Source organism: Ursus maritimus, unplaced genomic scaffold (assembly GCF_017311325.1).
Source record: "Ursus maritimus isolate PB19 unplaced genomic scaffold, ASM1731132v1 scaffold_6, whole genome shotgun sequence".
NCBI classification, from domain to species: domain Eukaryota; kingdom Metazoa; phylum Chordata; class Mammalia; order Carnivora; family Ursidae; genus Ursus; species Ursus maritimus.
In genome coordinates, this window is record NW_024426774.1 from 69,378,416 (window position 1) to 69,398,740 (window position 20,325).

Below are 20,325 nucleotides of genomic sequence, written 5' to 3' on the forward strand. Positions count from 1 at the left end.
TTCTGTATTTCCAAAGCACTCAAAGACTATTATCTCCCTCAGCTTTCCAAACACTCCATAGAGGCAGGCTTCGTTTTATAAAATAGGGAAACTGAGGCACTGTAATTAGTGCAAAGTTCATAGATCGATGAGTCACCAGTAGTCATTTCTTCCTGGATGATTATTGTCTCATTCCAAAGTGTCAGAGATGCCAGTAGATGGTAAATAGACACCCTAACTTGGGAAACTAGTTCTCTCACCCACTTTTACGACCCATTGTAATCACATTAGAAACTCAGTTCCTGGAGTTTAAAACTTACAAATCATGTGCTCATTGCATTGAGCATATGGATGATGTTAACTGTATCTTATTTTATTTTTACAAGTCAAACACAACCCATTAAAAAAAAAAAGCAGGGGTGTTACAATCAATAAACCAGATGTGTCTTGATTTGGAGAATAGATCGGTTTTCAAGACAAATACCCCATTCATTAGCCACAACAAGCATAAAAAAGACCAATAAAAAAACAATCATCTTATTTTAGTGTCTGTTATCCTTTCAGAGACAAGAAAAACTATTTTCTGCTTTCAGATTTTGTTTCTTCTAAGAAGTTTTCAGTCTTATCAGTAGGCACACTCCTATTACCACAGCACCTTAAGTTCCTTCAATAACAGCTTTCTCTCCAAAAGCATCAACAAAATAAGTTACTTTGCTTTGCTCATACAAAGTACTCCTCTTCTTCCCCCCCACCCCCTCAAACAAAGAGAGAAAAAAACATCCTGTCATCTAGAAGTCTCCAATGGAAGCCTAGGTTTGAATTCAGAGCTGGGTCAGGGTTGAGGCGAATGAGGTTTTGAGAGGCTTGTCCCTACCTCAGTTGCTGACCTAGCCTAGCCTCCAGCAAAGCTACAAAGTTGAGGAAGTTTGTCCTGGGAGCCTTCCCATACAACCTTTAGTGTTCTCTTTTTACCCGGTTCTTACCCAAAACAATAAATTTCTGAATGTGTGTTTTTAAAGAAGTTAAGGGAGTTATTTGTTGGTTTCGGGTGTATCAGGTCAGCCTTCTCAACCTCTCTTTATGATCATTCAGCTGGTTCATTCACTCAGAAGGAATGCGTTTATGAATTGTATTAATAAATAGCTCCTCTTTATGGACCTATGATAAGTTCTTAGTCCTAGGCAGCCATCCTTTGAAGTAGATTCTCATTATCCCCACTTTACCGGTAAGGAAACTAAAGTTCAGAAAAGCTCAGGTAACCTGCCCATAGTCACACAGCAAGGGAAGCGCTGGGATAGGTATACAAGGCTGCAACTGCAGTGCCCACAGAAATATGAAGGTACCTGCACAGGTAGGACTCTTTCAGGTGCAAAAAGAAGACGCAGGAGTATGCTAGGTAAATAGGAGATAAGTTAAAAAATAATACAGAGGGACAAAACATTCACAGTCAGTAGGTGTGTGTGCACACCCAACGTCTGTGTACCATGTGTATAGAGTGGACTCCTATGGGGCTAGCCTGTAGGAGTTAGCTCAGTTTGCCAGCCAACCTCATCTTTCTGTTTTCTGTCTTAGGCCAGCCAAACTAGGTGGGATAGGGTGGTTAGTCAGCGGAGAAGCACATGACTCTCCAAAGTCTTTCCTATTCCTTCAACTTCTAGCTGGTGGGGAGGAAGATTCTTCAAGGAGATCCCAGCCTTTGCCAGATAGAGAGAGAATCCAAAGCCCTAGGCAGTCCCAGTTGAAAAACAAATACATAGGGTTTACTAGTGAGGTAAATGGGATTTTTCCACGGGGTACAGGATACACTGAGTAAGAAAGGGTGACATAGCAATGGGGGAGGAGATTTCCACTCAATTGTGAGATTTAAGAAATTGATAGGAACTTGATAGGCAATATAGAATGGTGTTTGAGAGTAGCGTTCTGGAGCCAGGCTGTCTGGATCGAAATCCTAGCTCCATCATTTATTGGCTGTGTGAACTTGGGCCAGTAATTGAGCCTTTTCTTTTTTTCTTTTCTTTAAGATTTTATTATTTATTTGAGGGAGAGAGAGAGAGAGAGAGAGAGAGAGAACTCCTGTGCACGGATTGGGGGAGGGGCAGAGAGAGAGAAGGAAAAGCAAACAACCTGATGCGGGGCTTGATACCAGGACCCTGGGATCATGACCTGAGCCAAAGGCAGAAGCTTAACCACTGAGCCACCCAGGTGCCCCAATCTGGCCTTTTCTATGCTTTGGTTTCTTTATCTGTAAAACAGGAGTGATGATAGTATCTGCCTTCTAAGGTTGATGTGAAGATTGTATGAATTAACGTATATGCTTAGAGCAGTGTCTGGTCCACGGTAAACACAGTGCAAATATTAATATCTATTATCATTATGGTGGAAAGAAGCTTTTCAACCAAACTTATCTGTGTGCCTAACACTGCGGGGTGGTCCTGAGGAATGTGCATAACCTCCCAGAGCTTCACTGTCCTCTGCTATAGCGTAGGGTCATAACACCCTCTTGTGAGGGCATTGTGAGGATTAAGTGAGTTATGCATAAAAATACTCATTCTTTTGGTCACAAGTAGTGGTTTGGTAAATTCCCATTTCCTTCCTTTCTTCAATTTTGCATTAATGGGCGTGTGGGGGGGTTAGTAGTGGGAAAGAATAGTAAAAATGAAAATATGCATAATCTATAAATATATCTTATAATTAAGCTATATAAATTAAAATATATTTTATAATAAAAAAGGGAACTCTGTGCTTTATAGGGATGTCATAGCACCCAGATACAAAATGGCAACCAAGCAGGGCTGTTCCTCCAGAAAATTGGAAGGGATGTCAACAGCAAGTCTGTCTCTCCTTTTGGATGCAGTGTTTGGTCAGGTTCAACTTTGCCTTCTCTCCAGATTGTCTGATAGCAGGATCTTGGGGAGGAGGGAGGCGTAGGATGAGGAGAGGGACTTGAAATGACTCACTGAAGAGCTATGATGTTCACCATTGCTTCAGCTCCTTTCCTTTTTCCCTGAAGCCAAGGTCAGCCGGGCTGGGGTGGAAGGAGAGGCTCAGGTTGGGCCAGTGGCCCCCTCAGAAGGCCTGAGCCAGGGTGGGGTAGTTACCAGCATCCCTGTTCCTCAAAAGACAGAATCAGCAACATCTAGGAGCTTGTTAGAAATGCGGAGGCTTGGGGCACCTGGGTGGCACAGTCGGTTGAGCATCTAACTCTTGGTTTCAGCTCAGGTCCTGATCTCGGGGTTGCAAGATCAAGCCCTGATGAAGATATATGTGCTTTAAAAGACTCTCTCCCTCGCCCCCCTCCCCCACTCTCTCTCTCTCAAATAAATAAATAAGTCTTTTTATAAAAAAATGCAGTTCAGGTCCCACTCGAGACCTACTGAATCATAGCCTGTGTTTTAACAAGATTTCCAGGGATTTAGATGCACAAAAAGTTTGAGACGCACTGAGCTAGAGCCTATGGAGTCCACTGTAGACGCGAGGTCTGAATGGATGTGGAGATTGGGACTCTTACTTCAGATTGTATATCTCTCTTTCATTTCTTCTTTCCTTGAATCCACACTGTGTGCTTTATAAATGGAAAAGACAGGGGCCTACTATGGCAAAAGTGGCCACTTTAATTGATCAGAACTCTCAAGAGGCCCAGAAGTGGGAGATGGCCCAGATGACAGTTGAAAACTCACTTTGGTGCCAAGGGCAATGATCCGTCAGTCAGGTGGTATTTATGGAGCACCCACTGTGTGCCAGGCCCCCTACTGTGTGCAAGCACTGTGGGTGACACAAAGAAAGAGGATGGTGCCATGGAAAGCACTGGGCTGGGAGTGTTCAGGAGATCTGGGCTCTGTTCCAAACTTCACTTTTAAGTAGCTGGGCAATTCCCGTCACCCCCCAGCATCTTTGTTCCCCATCCAAAAAACCCATGAGTCAGATTAGAAGACCCTAAATTCCCATCCAACTTTAAAAAGGTCTGTGATTCCAATAGTCCTAGCCTCAAAACCTTGGGCTAATTTGGTAGACAAAATGATTTTAAATGATTACACATGAAACAGAGGGCAACCCAGGACAGGATGTGATTAAGGTCTGAGTTGGGCGGAACTGGCAGTCTGGGGATTAAGAACTCCTGGAAGCTGTGTGTAAAGGGCAGGGTCTGGACCCTCCCTAAACTCCTCCCCTCGCTCCAGGAGCCAATACGGAGGGGGGCGGGCTGGACTTTCACGCTTGGCCACAAGGTGTCGCTGTCATGATGTGAAATCCATGGCTGGCAGGGATGCTTCCTGGGAAAATCTTTGCTGCCCATCTGGGTAAAGGGACACCACTGGCTTCCAGACCTAAAAACAGGTTTCTAAGGGTTATGAGGAGCTCAGAGCACAGGGTCGTCTTTTGTCTAAGCAGAAAGCAGTGCCCTGCTCAAGTTGGCTCAGAGGTCACAAAAGAAGTGACGAGCAAGAATGTCAGTGCAGAATAAAGGAGCCCACCTCCTTACACACACACACACACACACACACACACACACACAGTTTTTGGACATCAAGGTATGGGGACACTCCCTTCCCACGCTTGGTCTCTACCCCTCAGGTCAGCTTCTCATTTGCCCTACAAATAATCAAGGAATATTAGCCTAAATCAGAAGCCCTCCCTTCCCTTGCTCATCCCCAGGAGAGTTTGCCCTGGAAGTGGAGAGGTTTCAGCACAAACCCAAGACTCCAGTCCAGTCGCTCTGTCCTGGAGTGACCAGTGTCTGCTCCAAAGCCACCAGCACTCCTCAACATTCTCTCCATTTCATTGCCCTGGAAAGGGGGCTGTGTGAGGGAAACCTAGTGTTTATTAAGGCTCTACTATGTGCCCAGCTCTGACCCAGGTGCTTTACATATGTTGCTCATGGGTCCACTTCCTCTGCCCTGGTTCCCACTCCTCACTCCCACCCTGCCCCTGAGAAACAACACAAACAAACTGAAAACCTCTAAATCTCCTAGGGAAATAACCAACAGTTACTCTGAGGTGTAGGCGAAAGTGCACAGAACTTGCAGCCCCCACACCTTGGTCATTTTCAGTTCTGTTTCTTGACAATCATGTGACAACTCATACATCATTTAACCTTTCCAAGCCTCATTTTCCACATCTGTAAAGTAGAGGTTTTATAGAAACCAATTTTTTATTTTTAAATTTGTTGTTTTGATTTTTTTGTTGAGGTTTAATTTATATACCGCAAAGTGCACATTATCATCAGCGTATAGCCCATTGAATTTTCAGTCTAACCATCCCAACACCCAGACCAAGAACAGAACACTGACAGTATCCCAGAGCCCCTCATGCCCTCCTCCAGTTACTAACCTTCTCACCTTCCCACCAGGGTACAACTAGCCTGACTTGTCAGAGCACAAATTCATTTTTGCCTATTTTTATACTTAATGGAAGTGGAATAATAAAATATGTACTCTTTCATTTCTGGCTTCTTTCACTAAACATGTTTTTACGTGTAACAATAGTTTGTTCTTTCTACTTGCTGTATAGTGTTTCATTGTGTGAATATACAACAATTTATTCACTCTACAGTTGGATATTTAGGTAATTGCCTGTTGGAGGGCTATTATAAACATTCTAGTATCTCTCTTTTTTTTCAAATTTTTTTTATCATGGTTAACATGAAATTTACCACCTTACCCATTTTTAAGTGTGCAGTTCAGTGGTATTAAATGCATTCATAATTTTGTGCAGCCATCACCAAAATCCATCTCCGTAACTCTTTTTCATCTTATAAAACTGAAACTCTGTACCCATTAAACACTAACTCTGTATCCCCTCCTCCCCCCAGTCTCTGGCGGCCACCATTCTGCTTTCTGTCTCCATGATTTTGATTATCTGAATACCTCATAAAAGTGGTCTAGTATCTGTCTTTTGGTGAGCATTTATACTCATTTCTTTTATAGACACAGTAGCTGTTAGACGAATATCTCTCATGAACATAGATGCAAAAATCCTCAACCAAATAGTGGCAAGTCAAATCCAACAATATAAAAAAGAAAAATATTCCACAACGAAGTGTGTTTTATATCAGGTGTGCAAAACTGATTAAACATTCAAAAATCAGTGAATGTAATAAATCAGATTAATAGGTTAAAGAAGAATAAACCACAGGACTATATCAATAGACGCAGAAAAAGCATATGACAAAATCAAACACGTTCATGATAAAAGCTTTCAGTAAATTAGAAATAGAAGGAAACTTCCTCAACTTGATAAAGAATAGCCACAAAAAACCTATAGCTAACATCATACTTTATGGTAAGAAACTCAAAGCTTTCCCACTAAGATCAGGAACAAAGCAAGGTTGTACCCTCTCACCCACTCATTTTCGACATCATACTGGAAGTCCTAGTTAATGCGACAAGACAAGACAAGATATATATATATACACACACACATATATATATGGAAGGAAGAAATAAAACTGTCTTTGTTTGCAGATGACATGATTGTCTATGTAGAAAATCTGGAGAAATCATCAAAAAAAATCCTGGAACTAATAAGTGATTATAACAAGCTTTTAGGATACAAGGTTAATTTACAAAAGTTACTTTCCTATATACCAGAAGTGAAATAGTGAAATTTGAAATTAAAAACACAATACCATTTACATTAGTATCTCTCAAAATGAAATACTTAGTTGTTAACTAACAAAATATGTACAAGATCTATATGAGGAAAATTATGAAAATCTGATGGAAGAAATCAAAGAAGGGCTAAATAAATGGAGAAATATTCTATATTCATGGGTAAGAAGACTCAATATTGTCAAGATATCAGTTCTTCCCTACTAGATCTATAGATTCAATGCAATCCCAATCAAAATCCCAGCAAGTTACTTTGTGGATATTGACAAATTGATTCTAAAGTTTATATGGAGAAACCAAGACCCAAAATAGCCGACACAGTACTGTGGGAGAAAAACAAAGGCGGAAGACTGACAAGACCCAAATTTAAGACTATCTATAAAGCTACAGTAATTGACACAATGTGGTATTGGTGAAAAAACAAACAAATTGATCAGTGGAACAGAATAGAGATCCCAGAAATAGTTCCACACAAACATAGTCAATTGATTTTTGGCAAAGAGCAAAGACAATACAATGGAGCAAAGATAGTCTTTTCAAAAAATGGCGCTGGAATGACTGGATATCCACATATAAAAAACATGAATCTAGATGCAGACTTTACACCCTTCATATAAAATTAATTCAAGAAGGATCACAGACCTATACATGAAACATACAACTATAAAACTCCTAGAAGATAACCTAGGAGAAAACCCAGATGACCTAGGGTTTGGCAACAACTTTCTAGATACAACACTGAAGGTGTGCTCTATGAAAGAAAGAAATGATAAGCTGTATTTCATTAGAGTTAAAAAAAAAAAAAAGGTTTGCTCTGTGACAGATATTCTCAAGAGAATAAGTAGAGAAGCCACAGACTGGGAGAAAATGATTGCAAAAGACATCTAATAAAGGGTTATTACTCAAAACATAAAAATTATTCTTAAAATGCAACAAAAAGAAAAGTAACAACCTCATTTTTTTAATGGGCCAAATATCTTGGAAGACACATCACCCAAGATGTACAGATGGCAAATAAGAATATGAAAAAATGTTCCACAGCATGTGTCATCAGGGAAAATGCAAATGGAAACAACAATGAGATACCACTATACTCCTGTTGGAATTATCACATGAAAAGAGAACCCAAAAATGGCCCCTTGGCTCTTTGGGCAACTAATGTTTGACAAAGCAGGAAAAAACACCCAGTGGAAAAAAGACAGTCTCTTCAATAAATGGTGCTGGGAAAATTGGACAGCTATATGCAAAAGAATGAAGCTTGACCACTCTCTCACACCATACACAAAGATAAACTCCAAATGGATGAAAGACCTTGATGTGAAACAGGAATGCATCAAAATCATAGAGAAGAACATAGGCTGCAACCTCTTTGACATCGGCCACAGCAACTTTTTTTATGACACATCTCCAAAGGCAAGAGAAACAAAAGAAAAAATGAACTTGTGGGACTTCATCAAGATAAAAAGCTTCTGCACAGCCAAGGAAACAGTCAAAAAAAACTAAGAGGCAGCCCACAGAATGGGAGAAGATATTTGCAAGTGACACTACAGAAAAAAGACTGGTATCCAAGATCTACAAAGAACTTCTCAAACTCAATACATGAGAAACAAATAATCAAATCAAAAAATGGGCAGAAGATATGAACAGACACTTTTCCAATGAAGACATACAAATGGCTAACAGACACATGAAAAAATGTTCAAAATCATTAGCCATCAGGGAAATTCAAATCAAAACCACATTGAGATACCACCTTACTCCAGTTAGAAACTGGCCTAAACTATATTACAAAGCTATGGAAATCAAAACAGTATGATATTGACATAAAAACAGATACATAGATCAATGGAACAGAATAGAGAGCCCAGAGATAAACCCATGCATATATGGTCAATTAATTTATGACAAAGTAGCCAAGAATATACAGTGGGGGAAAGGACAGTCTCTTCGATAAATAGTGTTGGGAAAACTGGACAGCCACATGCAAAAGAATACAACTGGATCCCTATCTTACAGCATATACAAAAATAAACTCAAAATGAATTAAAGACTTAAATGTAAGGCCTGAAACTGTAAAACTCCTAGAAGAAAACATAGGTGATAGGCTCCTTGACATGACTGGCAATGATTGTTTGGATTTGACACCAAATACAAAGGCATGAAAGCAAAAATAAATAAGTGGGACTACACCAAACTATAAAGCTTCTGCACAGCAAAGAAAACCATCAACAAATAAAAGGGCAACTTTTAGAATGGGAGAAAAATATTTGCAAATCATATATCTGATAAGGGGCTGATATCCAAAATAAATAGAGAAGTCATACAACTCAGGGCTCCTAAGTGACTCAGTTGGTTAAGAGTCTGCCTTCGGCTCAGGTCATGATCCTGGGGTCCTGGGATCAAGCCTGGCGTTGGGCTCCCTGCTCAGCAGGGAATCAGCTTGTCCTTCTCCCTCTGCCCCACCCCCTCTCTCATGGTCTCTCTCTCAAAATAAATAAGTAAAAAAAATTTTTTTAAAAAAAGAACTCATACAACTCAGTAGAAAAAAAATGTATTAAAAATAGGCAGAAGACTAGAGTGCCTAGGTGGCTTACTTGGTTAAGGATCCAATTCTTAGTTTTGGCTGAGGTCATGATCTCAGGGTTGTGAAATCGAGCCCTGCTTTGGGTTCCACTCAGCAGAGTCTGCTCGAGATTCTCTTGCTCCCTCTCCCTTGCTCCTCCTGCTCTTGCTTGCTCACTCTCTCAAATAAATAAATAAATAAAATCTGTAAAAAATAGGCAGAAGATCTGAATAGACATTTTTCCAAAGACATACAGGTGGTCAGCAGGTACATAAAAAGATGCTTAACACTACTAATCAGCAGGAATATGCAAATTGAAACCACAATGAAATTATCACCCCATACCTGTCAGAATGGCTATTATCAAAAAGACAAGGAATAACAAGTGTTGGCAAGGATGTGGAGAAAAGGGAACCTTTGTGCACTGTTGGTGGGAATGTAAATTGTTGCAGCCACTATGGAAAATAGTATGGAGGTTCCTCAAAAAATTAAGAATAGAACTACCACATGATTCAGCAATTCTACTTCTGGGTATTTATCCAAAGAAAATGAAATCACTATCTCAAAAAGATGTATGCACATCCCAAGTTCATTGCAGCATTATGTGCAATAGCCAAGCCATGGGAACAACCTAAGTGTTCATCTATGGATGAATAAAGTAAATGTGATATATACATATAATGGAATATTATTCACCCATAAAAAAGAAGAAATCCTGCCATTTAAAACAACATTGATGGACCTTGAAGACATTATGCTAAATGAAATAAGTCAAACAAAGACAAATACGTATGATCTTACTTATAGATAGAATCTAAAAAACATGAACTGATAAATACAGAGAACAGATTTGTTGTTGCCAGAGGTATGGGTAGAGGATGGGAGAAATGGGTGGAAAAAAAAGAAAGAATAACTAACAGAACACTGACACTAAATTCTGGCAGGGGTGTGGAACAACAGGAACTCTCATTAGTTACTGGTAGTAATGCAAACTGGTACAGCCATTTTGAAAAGACAATTTAGTTTGGTGGTTTCTTACAAAACTAAACATACTCTTACCATAGAATCCAACAATCATACTTCTTGATATTTACCCAAAGGAGTTGAAAACTTAGGCTTATACAAAAACCTGTACATGAGTGTTTATAGCAGATTTATTCATAATTGCCAAAACTTAGAAGCAACCAAGATGTCTCTCAGTAGGTGAGTGGATAAACAAACTGGTACATCAGACAATGGAATATTATTTAAGCTAGAAAAAAATGGTTATGAAGCCATGGGAAGACAGGGAGGAAACTTAAATACATATTATTAAGTGAAAGAAGCCAATCTGAAAAGGCTGCATACTGTATGATTTCAACTACAATACATTCTAGAAAAGGCAAAACTATGGAGACATTAAGATGAGTGGTGGGACCCCTGGGTGGCTCAGTTGGTTAAGCGTCCTCCTTCAGCTCAGGTCATGATCGCAGGGTCCTGGGATCAAGCTCCACGTTGGGCTCTCTGCTCGGTGGGGAGTCTGCTGCTCCCCCTGCTTGTGCTCACTCTTTCTCTGTCAAATAAATAAAATCGCAAAAAAAAAAAAAAATGAGTGGTTGCCAGGGGTTTGCAGGAAGGGAGAAATGAATAGGTGGGGCACAGAGAATTTTTAGGACAGTGATACAACTCTGTATTATGCTGTAATTGGTGATACATGTCCTTACAGATTTGTTCAAATGCGTAGAATATACAACACCAGGAGTGAACCCTAATGTAAGCTATGGACTTTGGGTGATCATGATATGTCAGTGTAGGTTCATCAGTAGTAACAAATGTGCCCCTCTGGGGGGGAATGTTAATGGGGGGAGGTTAAGCATGTTTGAGGGCAGAGGAGTATATGGGAAATCTGTATACCTTCTGCTCAATTTTGCTGTGAACCTAAAACTGTTCTAAAAAATAAAGGCACGTATAACACTTACTGCCTGGCAGGCTTCATCAGCTTCATTATACATGGATCAGGTGGGGGGAGCCAGCTATTTCTCTGGGACTCCTTAGCTATCAATCTGTGGGGTGTCTCTATAGTCAGTTTCTCCAGAAAAGAATCCTCCAAGCTCCCATCAAGATGGCATTATGCCAGCTTTCACAGTTTTGAAAGGAAGAGGAAGGAATGGAACCGAGGGTCCAACTACTCTTTCAATTTGTCCGCTTGTTTTCATCATCACACCTCACACCTGTGCTTCAGGTTTCTTGCAGATTTCCAAGGGTTTTAAAAAAGATTTTATTTGTTTGTTTGTTTGTTTGTTTGTTTGGAGCACGCACATGTGCACAAGCAGGGAAGGGGCAGAGGGAGAGGGAGAGAAAGAATCTCAAGCAGACTCCCTGCTAAGCATGGAGCGCAACATGCGGGCCCATCTCACGACCCTGAGATGATGACCTGAGGAAGTCAAGAGTAGGGCTCTTAACCGACTGAGCCATTCAGGTGCCCCTGGATTTCCAAGTTCTTAATCCCCTTCTCCTCAGTGTTCCCTTTTGTGATTCATAACTATCTGCACTCTGTAATCAATTATGTTTCCTCCATTAGCTTTCTAACTTGCAAGGAATTGGTGGAATCTCTCGTGCGCTAATGTCTCCTCTTCCTCTTTGTTTTTGAGTCTTTATTTAATTTCCCTCTCAGTTAGTGTCATAATTAACCACTCTTCCCACCTGCCAGAAATCAGTATGTCACTCTACATTTCTCTTTTTTCCTCACGCTCTCATCCAATTGTACATCAGGTCTAACTAATTGTCATATTCTAAATATCTCCTGGACAAATATCCACCAATACCATTTTAGACCTAGCCCTCTTCCTTGGACCATTTGAAAAAAAAGAGATTGTAATCGAAGTGTGGGAGAAAGTCCCAAAGTGAGCATTTGCCTTTATGTGTCAGTCCTGACGAGGAGAATATGCCCCAGTGTGAGCATGCCTGGTCATTTGGCTGATATCCTCTAATAGATGGTTGTTACAGCAAAATAACAGTATTTCTTGGGATAACTCGTTCCTTTCATCCTGATCTTCTGTGCTTATCAAAGAATTTCCTGGAATGAATGTTATTTCTCACTTTCCTTCCTTCTGAGAAGAGCCTGCATTGTACTATTGGCAACTATTATTGAAAAATAAGCAATAGGTCTAATGATTGGAAACCATGGAAACTTATGACTGTTGAGAGAACTGTATCTGTTTGACCTGATGAGTTGAGGCCCAGGTCCTAAGTCCATGATGACCCCAGGAAGCTCTGATGCTCTGGGGAAATGCAACTGTTCCTCCTCTCTCCCTCTCCCTCTGCCACTTTGATGATAGTGCCAGATTCTAAACAGAATTCACTGTGCTTTCAGTGTTATCCAATATATCATCAAAAGATAGGCAGCATGGCTACAATACAGGCAATCAAGAAATAATCTGAGAATATCTCATTATGTCAGACTGGTGACTTCTTTAGTATGAAAACAGGTGGAGCCAAGCACACAGACAGAAAAATGCACACGCAGTATTATCTCTGTATACGCAACAGGCACATTCAGAATTCATATTTATCTTTGTATCTCTAAGCTGCCCCATCATAACACACTCCTAAAAACTAGGACTCCTTTGGCTCTGCTGGTTGCCAAGGTGATCCTTGCTGGAGTAAACACAGTTTTGCTGGTCAACTCAGACAGAGCTTCATTTAGGACACTTCAAGTCCTCTGTTGGAAGCCCTCCCCTTTCCTGAGGTCCTTCTTCCTGCCCACTCCCTCCCCAATGCCAGGCAGAAATGCACACTGCCAGCTGCAGAGCTGGCTCAGGGTCTGAGGAGCTGTGTGTGGGAATCCTCAGTTAACACATGGAGCCCAAAAAGCAACAGGAAAAAAATCTCAATGCTCAGCTGAATTCCAGAAGCCTACTCATTCCAATACTAACAGATGAGTAGGAGAACAGGAAGGCAAGTGTCATGATCCCACCCCTCCCATTTTCCCTGGCTCCCTCTTCAGACCCTCCCAGCCTCCTCCTCTTCCCCCAATTCCTGCATCTGAAGCAACTCTGATCCTTCAGGCTGGAGACCCGGCATCTTTCACTTTTCAGCCTTTCAACATATGGTCTTCAAGCCAATGAGGGCTATACTAAAACCAAAAGCAATTTTTAGAAAAGGATGTGATAAAAGAGCTTTGGAAAAGTTTAGTGTACTTTCCCAGAAAGACAGCAGTGCCTTAAAACAGCACAGTCTACAGAGCCAGGGCCTCCCTGTGAGCCCCTCTGGTCTGGCCCAGGTGACCAGGACAAGAAGGGAGGCCAACAGGGCCAGCTCCTCTCACATGCCATCCCTGGGCACAATTTGTGTATCTCTAAACTCCAAATCTTTAATTTCTTCTCTCATTTCTTCCCTTTCCTTTCCTTTCCCTTTCCTTTCCTTTTCTTTTCCTTTTTTCTTTTCTTTTCCTTTCCTTTCTTTTCTTTTCTTTTTTCTTTCCCTCCTCTCTCTCTGTCCCTCTCTCCCTTTTCTTCTTTTCTCTTTCTTCTTCTTTCTTTCTTCCTTTCTTCCTTTCTTTCTTCCTTCCTTTCTTTCTTTCTTTCTTTCTTTCTTTCTTTCTTTCTTTCTTTCTTTCTTTCTTCCTTTCTTCCTNTTCTTTCTTTCTTTCTTTCTTTCTTTCTTTCTTTCTTTCTTTCTTTCTTTCTTTCTCTTCCTGTTTTCTCTGTCTCACTCACTAATATGAAATGGAAGAGAGGGACTTATATTTTGAGGTCTGGCTGGCCCTTTGAACATGCTGTGTGTTTCTCCTTAGATTACCCCAGAGGCAAAACTCAGTCTCTGCTGGTTTTTCCAAGAAATCCACTCATGCCAAATTTTGGTGGATTTGGTCAAAATTTTCACAAGATTTGGTGGAGTTACAAGAAGATGATCACATCACAAGATGAGGAGTCTTATCTCCTCCCCTCTGCTCTCCCTCCTGTCTGCCCACAACCCCCTCTAAATTCTTCTCTCTCTCTTGTAGTGCTAACTGACATCCAACCCTGCATGAGGGTGGGGTGGTTGAGGGGAAGGCAGGAAAGGAGTTACGGCTAGATTCTACGCCAAATTTATATAAACGTATCTGTGGACATGCTCAGAAAAACTAATGCCTCTTCATCAACACAATTCACTCTTTTTAGAGCACAGTCCTATTCCAGATGGCAAATCTTTCCCCCAAAATCAGGATATATATATATGTGTATCTTGTGAGTAACAGTAGAAATCACTTTTTGACTCTGGGCCCAAACAAACAAACTCCTGTAAGCCTCTGTCTTTTCTAGGAGTTTGCTTCTTTTCCTTGGAGAATACTGCTCTTTTTTTTTGGTCAGAGCTACTGCACTCTGCTATGTGATAGCTGGAGCCACCTATACGTCTTTCTTCTGACCAAGGGCCATCCTGCTCCCTGGGACCTGTCCAGTGGTAGACCATGTGGCCCATGTAGCGAGGGATATTTTCTTGATGTAGGGGAAGTCTCTGTCTCTCATTGAGGCTTAGGACTTTTGTGGCTCTGGTCCTTAAACATAGGCCCTCCTGCTACAACTCTTGTACATTGCTTGCTTTCTCAATTTCTTAATGGTTCTTTTCTTTGAAGTATATCCCTCAGTGTCAAACACAAAGATAGCCCTTAATACCAACCTATATGCACTATTCCAAGGCCAAATCCCACTGCCTTGACTCTCTCCTAATTCAGTGTCATCCATGGCTCTCTTTGGTGTGTAGAGTGTGGGTGGAGGAATATAATACTGTTAATTCCAGCTTTCCTGGGCATCTCCCAAACTATCTCCTTCAAAGCCTCCCTGTTTCTCCCAGGGTTCCTGTGTCTGTTGGATCTTCATGCAAATAAAATTCTTCAAAGCCAGTCCTGACATTCTAGAACAGGGCTGTCTAATAGAAATGTAATGCAACACCCACATGTAACTTTACATTTTCTAGCAACCACATTAAAAAGAAAAGGAACAAGTGAAATAATGTTAATATTTAAAATACTATCATAGCAACAAATGGTCAATATAAAAAAACTTAGTGAGGTTTTAAAATAATAAATCCCTTTGACATCTAGTATGTGTTTTATATTTACAGAATATCTCAGTTCAAACTAGCCACATTTCAAGTGCTAGTTGCTGTCATATTAGACAATACAGTCCTAGAGTTTCAAGGGTAGGTATATAAATAGGCCTCTCCCACATATCCAAAATATGTCCAGATAGATCAAGTACAAACTTCTCAGCTGAGCTTTTAAGGCCCTCTCTAATAGGCTCCACCATTCCAGCCAGGCTAGTCTTGCTCGTGCTCCTTACCCCATGTGTATTTCTGCCTCTCTGCTTGGCCTTTGCTATTCCCCTAATGATCCTCTCTCTTTCCCCTTTGCTGTTCTAACTCCAAGCCCACTACAGTTTCATCTCTTTCTGGACTACAGCAGTTCCTATTGCCCTTACTCACAGCTTTCTAAGTAACCCTTTATAGATGGGACCATAAAATTTAGAATTTACTTTGATTATATTATCTTTGTATTATTTGGCTGTTATAGAGGAAACTCTTCTCTCCATCAAAACTGGAAGCCCTTTTAGAAAAATATCCAGGTTAGGTATAATACTTGTCAGTCAACCATATGACTTACTGTAGCACAGAACACACAGTACACACTAAAAATGCTTTTTAGTGGCTTAATAGGCTGTTAGATGTAGTTTGTTGTTGTTTTTGTTTGTTTGTTTGTTTTTACCATTTATACTATTTATTCCATTTCCCTTTTACCTTGTCTCTCCAGATAGATTGAAAACTCCTCCCAAACTATACATTGGTTCTCTTTTTTTTTAATTGAAGTATAGTTGACACACAGTGTTACGTTAGTTTCAGTTGTACAACATAATGATTCAGCAAGTCTATACTTCATGCTATGCTCTCCACAAGTGCAGCTGCCATCTGATACCAGTGAACCCTGACAGCACCACTGACTATATTCTCTATGCTATACCTTTTATCCTTATGACGTATTCATTCCATAACTGGACACCTGTATCTCCCTCTTCCCTTCACTCATTGTGCCCCCCATCCCCATGGCAACCATCAATTTATTCTGTGTATTTATGAGTTTGTTCCTGCTTTTTGTTTGTTCCTTTGTTTTGTTTTTTAGATTACACATATAAATGAAATCTTATCATATTTATCTTTCTCTGCTTTATTTCACTTAGCATAATACCCTAGGTCCATCCATTTTGTTGCAAATGACAAGATCTCATTTTTTAAATAACTGAGTAACATTCCATTGTGTGTATATACTGTATCTTCTTTATCCATTCGTTGGTTGATGGACAATTAGACTGCTTCCATATCTTGACTATTATAAGTAATGTTGTAATAAACATAGGGGTGCATTTATCTTTTCAAATTAGTGTTTTCATTTTCTTTGGGTAAATACTCAGTAGGGAATTGCTAGTAGTTCTATTTTTAACTTTTTGAGGAACCTCCACACTGTATTCCACAGTGGCTATATCAAGTTACATTCCTACCAATAGTGCACGAGGGTTTCTTTTTCTCTACATCCTTGTCAGCATTTATTATTTGTTTTTTTTTATTCTAGCCATTCTGACAGGGGTAAGGTGATACCTCATAGTGGTTTTGATTTGCCTTTCCCTGATGATTAGTGATGATGAGCATCTTTTCATGTGTCTGTTTGCCATCTGGATGTCTTCTTTAGAAAAATGTCTGTTCAGGTCCTCTGCCCATTTTAAATCAGATTATTTGGGTTTTTTTGGTGTTGAGTTTATAGCTTCTTTATATATTTTGGATATTAACCTCTTATTGGATATGTCATTTGAAAAAAATCTTCTGTTTAGTAAGTTGTCTTTCTTTTGTTGATGGTTTCCTTGACTGTGCAAAAGCTTTTTATTTTGGTGTAGTCTCAATAGTTTATTTTTGCTTTTTTTCCCCTTGTCTGAGGAGACATATCTAGAAAAATGTTCTTTGGCTGATGTCAGAGAGATTACTGCCTGTGTTCTCTTCTAGGATTTTAGTGGTTTCAGGTCTCACAACTAGGTCTTTAAACCATATTGAGTTTTTGTGTATGGTGTAAGAAAGTGGCCCAGTTTCATTCTTTTGTATGTAGCTGTCCAGTTTTTCCAGTACCATTTATTGAAGAGACGATCTTTTCTCCATTGCATATTCTTGCCCCTTGCCCTTTGTTTGCCGTATAAGCATGGGTTTATCTCTGGGCTGTCTGTTCTGTTCTGTTGATCTATTTAACTGTTGTGTGCCAGCACCATACTGTTTTGATTACTACAGCTTTGTACTGTATCTTAAAATCTGTATTACAGATCTTACAGATACAGATCTGTATCTGTGATACCTTCAGTTTTATTTTTCTTTCTCAAGATTGCTTTGGCAATCTTGTTTGGGGTTTTTTGTGGTTCCATACAAATTTTAGTATTGGTCTAGTTCTGTGAAAAATGCTATTGGTGTTTTTATAAGGATTGCATTGAACCTGTAGATTGCTTTGGGTAGTATGAACATTTTAACAATATTAATTTTTCCAATTTGTGAATATAGAATATCTTGCCATTTGTTTGTGTTGGTTCATTTTTTGTCTCTCAAATTACTTAGCACAAATTCTACTAGGATTTCAATATCTAAGTTTAGCCAAAATTGCAAAGTATTTGACAGATTAATAAGTGCTTTTGCATACCTAATCTCAATTGATTCTCAAGACAACCCTTTGAGGTAGGACTTACTGATATCATCATCACTTTATAAATGGCCAGTGTGAGGCTCAGAGAAGTTGATTGATTTGCTTGAACTCACACATCAGGGAAATGCTAAAGAGCCTGACCATCTATGCAACAATGAGAAGCCTTGTTTTCCAAATCTGTGGTTGTCCCCTGTACCTCTGTCACACCCCATCCCTACTTCTAACCAAGGTGGAACCAGGGGTTTTGTTTTGCTTTGTTTTCATAATTAATGTTCTCCAGGAGATACTTGAGCATCTTGCCTTGCCATGTTCAATAATAAACAATTTGGGAACTACTTCTCAGACAATGCTATGTAGGGGGCAGCTCCTTTCTTTGCTCTTGTGGGGAGTATTTCCAAGGCAAGGCATCCTCATCAGGGATCTCCCCACCTGCTTCTCTTCCCTGGCCTGAAAAGAGAAAGGATTACAAAAGTTGTTAAATATATGTGAATAGATACAGTTCAGTAATAGTTCTATCTAAATGTAAACTTTCATGATTATTACTCTAAAAAATCCAGTGATAATAGTTCAGAACTTTGAGCCACATATCCCCCCTTTATGCAGAATGCCCCACACCCATTAAAAGCAGCATTATTAAAAACAGCAGCTACTGGGCGTGCTTGGAAATAACTCTTCTCAAGTAAATAACTTGGAATGTTTTTATTTTAGAATATCAAAGGAAGCCTGGACCACATTATGGCTAATTGACTACATATTTCCATGAGCAGAAATGAAGCTATATTTTAGTTATAAGGATACTGACCACATTGTCTTTAATGCTGGTTACCAGCTTTTTAAAAAGAGATGAGAGAGAAGCAAAAAGTGAATTGCACACTGAATTTCAGCCTAGCTTAAATCTTAGCTCTAGTTCTAGAACAAGGAGGTAATGGAATGTGGCACATGCATTTTGGTGTAATTATAGCAATTGCAACCATGCTGCCAGGGCCCTACTTTTGTGCAGATCCCTTCTGATAAGGAAATGTTCTTATGGACAATGTTCTCTCTCTCCTCTCATGGAGGGAGCTGGTTAAAGTAGCCTAGATGACTGGAAAACAATGAATTCTGAAAGCTGAGCATACTGGAAAGAAGAGCCACTCCTGACGTTAAGAAGCACTTATAACAAAGTTGATCTTTTAAAATGATTTGTCTAATTGTTTTTGCATTACATGCTAATTAAGCTTAACAAGCATTATTTATTTTGGAACCTCACCAACCATTTCTGGGCTTGACTAGGGGAGAGAAGTCCAAGAGGAGGGTGGAGAATTCCCATTGTGGAGCTCTCCCCTGCAGCCCCTCACTGCCCATCTGTCTCAGGGGAGGGCCTGCAAGGGAAGCCTCACCTAGCACCTTATCCTCCTGGTCCATCTCCTTTCTGTTTACTCTGCTATTGAACAAATGGCTCAACTAGAGACTTCTAAAACCTCTAGGCTGTGGGTGGCCTTGATTAAATGCTCTACGAAGAAAGGAAGAGAGAGGAAAATCTTGACTGTCCAGAACACTTGGATAATGAGGCTTTCTGGGTGGTGGAAATTTCCCAGATAACTGAGCATTTGCTTCTTTAAGGCCTGAAGTTTTCATATTAACCATTTCAAATGTCGATCTACATCAAATGTGTCACTTTTCCCTGGTTTTTAAACAATGGACATAATTTAACATTTTCTTGACTGAGTCACAACAATTATACATTGACTTGTAATAGAAATACAATAGAAAGACGATGTCAGAGGTTGCTGAGCCATGTATGATGGTTTATTCCCATATTAAATGACCCAGATTTGTACATATGTAAGTCCTTGCCATGGCTTTTTGTAGTTTTTGTGAAACCTCCCTCTCTCTGGTCAGAGCCCTTACCATGAGCAGTTCTTGTTACCCCTCTTTGAAATTGCTGCATTCTAGAAATTAGAATAACTAGGGTGTCTATCTTGGGTGTAAAGATAAATAGATTTTGATGGAGGACATAGGCACAGCAAATAGGACTTTCTGCCAAATTTCCTCATTCAGTTCTCTGTATGGTACCTTCTGGATAGGGAGATTGTCAGAAAGCTGAATTCTGGAAAAGTGAGAGATCACTGAGGCTGCTCCAGGAAGCTGATTTGAAAACTCAGAGGGAGGCTAAGTTGACATATGAATCTCCCTCACAGAATTTATAATAACAATGTTTTTTTTCTGAAGACAAAAGCAGCATGTGCCAAGTTTAAAATATTTAAATCTTATAGCTATATACAATGTGAAAAAGCAAAGTCCCTCATATTATCTCCACCTCCACCACTTGTGTAAAATACATCAATGTTTTTTTCTATCCACATACTAGCATATTATTATGACTTTTTAAAAAGATATGTTTAGTGTCATATACTACTTGTACTTTACAACTTTATCTCTCAGCTTACCAGTTTGTCTTGACTATCTCCTGAATTCATGCATTTTTTTTAAAGATTTTATTTATTTATTTATTT